This window comes from Argentina silus, assembly GCF_951799395.1.
Source record: "Argentina silus genome assembly, chromosome: 7".
NCBI classification, from domain to species: domain Eukaryota; kingdom Metazoa; phylum Chordata; class Actinopteri; order Argentiniformes; family Argentinidae; genus Argentina; species Argentina silus.
In genome coordinates this window covers 3788097-3793096 of record NC_139661.1, presented here as the reverse complement: position 1 = coordinate 3793096, position 5000 = coordinate 3788097, and the positions used below count along the sequence as shown (strand labels likewise).

General features: G+C 47.4%; 1 protein-coding gene across 3 annotated transcripts in view; it reads right to left on the bottom strand.

Moving 5' to 3' along the window:
• The window catches only part of tet3 (tet methylcytosine dioxygenase 3), a 42085-nt gene that overhangs the window by 28082 nt on the left and 9003 nt on the right, over window positions 1-5000 (bottom strand). The gene's annotated exons all lie outside the window — the stretch shown is intronic.

The window sequence follows — 5000 nt, the reverse complement described above, 5'->3', positions numbered from 1 at the left end:
AAAAACACTACACAAGCCTAGGTTGAGGCAAAGTGAAGGAGGAACTGTTTTTTTGTTTTTTTAAGAGACTGCTCTTTGTGCCAGAAACGTGGGATTTAAAGAAAAAGAGAGGGGGAATGAGTAGACAAGGGCGATGGGGAGGGAACAGTGAAGTGGAGTAAAGAGAGGGAGGGACAAGAGGGGTGAAAGGGTTTAAAGTAGTGACAAACAAAGGGAAGTCATAACCAAAACAAACGCTGCACATCTGGGGTTTCAAGACTGGTCTGGTCATATATCAGATGACATTAACACACTGTTTCAATCACACGGAATAGTCTTTAATCCCTCTTTACCTCAGAGAGAGAACGCTGAAATGCAACCATAAAGGACAACAGAACGGCGGAAGGGGTGAAGTAAGGACAAAATACATTACACTGGTGCTACAGTACACAACGTAGAACAGAGAGACAGAGAGAGAGAGGGAGGGAGAGAGAGAGAGAGAGAGAGAGAGAGAGGGAAAGAGAGAGAGAGAGAGAGAGAGAACCTCTCCCAGCCCTGCACAGTGGCGTGTTGCCAGCCTTGTCTCTCCTAGGAGTCAGGCTAAGATTAGCTCCCCATATGTTCAAGTCAGGCGTAGCCCGTCTTAAAGGGCCAGTGCTCGTCAATAGCAATGAGGGGAAGTTGTTTTTAGTTTTTTTCCTGCATGATATCAGGTCTAAGCAAGCTCGGGCAACGTCGATGAAACGACAGGATGGGCGTGTGTCCATAAATAGCCGACCCACGCATCACGGCAACACACTATCCATAACAGAAGTCTGTGTCGCGCCACACACCGAGCACATACCATGTCACAAAACCGTGTGGTGTCACATCAATCATCAAACGTTTCCTTTTTTTTCGGTTCGTAACCACCTTGCAGCCGATCCTATTCATATCATTGGGTTGTCAGACTGTATTTCCCACAGCATTGTACAATGGCCCAGATGTTCTCAATAGGGAATTAAACGCAAAAAAAGAGAACTAAAACACGAAACCGTCCCCATTTTACGACACTTTGTTTCTAATCTCATCACCTTTCTCTCGACCTTTTTCGGGGGGGGGGGGGGGTTATCTGGCGCAAAATCTGCACCTCATCCAAACGCTCATTAAAATCTGGCCCCAATCCACTTTCATGACTCCCTACTACAGTATATGGTGACCACTCTGACGCTGAGCTACTTTGAAAGGATAGGTTGCAAAACGCAGGCGGGCAGACTTCCATTGACAGCAGTAGAATTGTGGATTGGCATGGATCTTCCTCTCCTCTGCTGCACGCCGAGGGTTCCCGGTCGCAGCGGGAGAGCCACTAAAGGGTTTGAGAGTTAAAGAGCCCTACACACAACAGCTGGGGGAAGTGCATCCTCCTTTCCCTTCTCTCCCGCCATTCATTTTTCATTAACTGTGGCACTGAGCAGCGTGTCCCCCCCCCCCCCTCCCCAACCCCCCCTCCCCTCCAACAGCCACTCACAGACGCCAGTGCGGGCACGGAAACACACACACGCGCCAGTCTGGGCACAGGCGAGAGCCAGCTAGCTAGCTAGCCGGCTAGCTCGCTGCTCCAGGCCGCCCAGGGCATCGATCCACGCCAGGACTTAGGCCAAGCCGCACAGACGCACTTGCACAGACAGAAACGATGAGGGGGGAAGACGATGAGTGCCTGTTATCTGCCATTAATTAGAGCAGAAACATGACAACACTGCAACGCTAGTCTATCCCCTCTTGACATTTTCAATGGTCCCTGCACAGGAGGCCCTTATTGGTGTATACATGAATCAAAAATGTCATTTGGGATCCCGGGAGCACTCAATGCACATGTTGCATGCGCGTCTTGGCGCGTGGAGTGCGGTGGGACGTGATGTGAAGCGGTATTCTGCGCTAACTTTGAATGAAACGTGAATAAACGTCCTCGGTACAGGAAATAGCATTCTGGAGTTATTCTTGCAAGCTTTGAGGTTTATGGAGGTCAGACATGTACATCTTTGACACCTGTTCAATCGTATTCAACAGTCGGTTCCATTTGAGATGTCTTGACACGTGCTGTGTGTGTGTGTGTGTGTGTGTGTGTGTGTGTGTGTGTGTGTGTGTGTGTGTGTGTGTGTGTGTACCATTGCTCATTTAACTATCATTTGACTGCACTGCGAAGCCGACAACAAACCCACTTCCTGTTTATCATTTTACCTTTACACACTTACTACGCTCCCCGACACACACACACACACACACACACACACATGCGGCCGGCGCATCACATGACCGACGCTGGGTGGGCCTGAGCTAAAATTACAGCGATGATGTCATCTGCCAGTCAGTGTCACTACAGAAACTAGGTCACGGTTAACCCTTAATAAACAAGAGAGGTGATATCACACATGGCTCAACTTACTAATCTCCAGCTTTCCACTGGCTGTCAGTCGCCAGTCAGTCAATAACTAATTCTCCACTCTGTCTTCATTTCGGATGAACTGTCTGTGTAATGTATACTCACGGTATTCCTAATGCACATTCGACAATTCAGGAGAGCTTTAAGGTTTATGGAGGTCAAACATGTAAATCTTCAATCGCATTCAAGAGTCGGTTCCTTTTAAAATGTCTTGACACGTGCTGTAGGGATGTGTGTGTGTGTGTGTCCCACTGCTCTTTCGAACTATAATTCTACTGTACTATGAAATCCTGTGTGTCTGATACCTCATTCATCATTCCATTCCATGCATTACAATGAGCCCGTCCTCCGATTTCTACCCTCCGCCAGCCTCCCCTGTTTGACATTACGAAAAGGAAATCCTGTGTGTGAGAAGAAAATCACGCCAGCGCATTCATTCTCATAACCTCTCACCGTACTCTGGTGTTATCTCCTTTACATCCAGCGGCAAGACACCTTCACTAGAAACCACCCCCACAGAACAAGAACCCCTTTCTAAAACCGAAACAGAGGGCATATCATGTTGATCGTTGTGAGAGCGTTGTGCTGCTCTCTCATACCCTTACAAGACAGCTTACCCTTACAAGATGAGAAAGGAAAACTACAACGGGTTCCACTGTTAAAAAGTATTGTGTTAACAATGTCATGGCAGCAAATTGAAGTGTAGCGCTTTGTGGTCTGTGGTGTCTTTGGGGTTGATCCTAAGAATCTCTGCATGCTGTGGAATGTGTTTTTGGACAGTGTAAACGGGGAAATGTTGGAAGGCGAGAGGATAATGAGGACATACAGTGGGCCAGTAATTGAAAGGCACCAACGTCAACATTGCAAAACACTGGCTTCAGAACGGCAGAGAACTGCAGAAAAACAGACCTAAAACACAAACACATTCAACACGCATGTCAGATCTTGGCATGGTTGAATATGTCAATTGTATGTACAGTATAATACTAAATGATATGATGATGATGATGATGATGATGATGATGATGATTAATAATGATGATAATAATAATAATAATGAGATCTCCAAATGTGTGTACCTGGTCTGCATATCAACAAAGAGATTGAAAGGTTTTTTCATCGGTATGTTTTTCATTCAGGGATCAAGGACAGGCAAAGCTTTTGGCCATGAGGCCATCATTAGTGTCAGTATACTGCAATTCAGTCGATTGGATCATCTCAATCTGCATAAAGTACTGAGTCTGGAGACCTTTTTTTTTTTTTACTTCACCATCCTCTACAATTATAACAGACGGGGAACAAGAGCCTTGTTCTGATAAGCTGATAAGTATGTTTGAGCAGACCTGAGCTAGGGAAGTTCACAGGGTTCAAAACTGATTGACCATCTTTTCCCCGACTGGCTGTAGAATGCATAACTGAAACAGAGACCTTTGTTAGCACAACGAAAGAAGTGGACAGCCATAAAATGCCCTAAACATAGCTGGTTTACTGGACTTTGAACCTATCCCATAACTCTGAACCTATCCCATGCAAAACTGCCCAGTCATGCTAAACGTGCAGAAGCAATTAATTCCTCTGAATTTGAAAAATACTACCTCAGGTAGTGGCCTACTTAAGCATATTCAACTGAACTGACACATCCAAACTAAACTTCCAATTTACAATCTTCTCATGAGAGAATGCATTTACAACAGATAATACAAGGTGATTTGTTATAAAAAAAGTGTTGAACATTGATAGTATACTGTGTGCAGACTGACGTGTGGCTGTAAGCAGATTGCTTCTTCGGTGTTGACTAAAATCTGCCCGTATCACTTCAAACTCCAGAGTTTCCGTATAAACATACACTCGTGCCACGGCTCGGCAGAGCAGGGAACAGCAGCAGCACTCAGGGGCCACATGCTACAACAGGTTACTACAGTCCACACTCACTCACACATACGCACACACACATGCACACACACACACGCACAGACAGACACGCACAGACAGACACGCACAGACACACAGACACACAGACACACAGACACACACACACACACACACTCACTCACACACTCACACACACACACACACACACACACACACACACTCGCAGGCAGCCAGACAGACAGACACATGTGCACATGCGGCGTGTGTCCCACTGACTTTTACTCCCTTTACCCCGATTGACTTGAGAACTTTGAGAGTGCCTGCCCACCCTGGCTCCTACGGGTTCCTCCTCCTCCTCCTCCTCCTCCTCCTCCCCTGGCTGGCCCGCCTGTCTCAACACATGCCTGGCTCTGCCGACCAATCGCCGGCCAACCCGGGACGCTTTAAACCTGTGCCCGGCCTCGCCGCCGCACGCTTAATCAAAACAGCGCCGAAACACAGCTGGCAGATAAAGCCTGAGCGGCTAGCGAGCGAGAGAGCAAGCAGGAAAGGGAAGATAACCGCCTCTTTACAAGCGCCTCTCCTCTCCTCTCCTCTCCTCTCCTCTCCTCTCCTCTCCTCTCCTCTCCTCTCCTCTGCTCTCCTTTCCTCTCCTCTCCTCTCCTCTCCTCTCCTCTCCTCTCCTGTCTTCTCCTCTCCTGTCTTCTCCTCTCCTGTCCTGTCCTCTCCT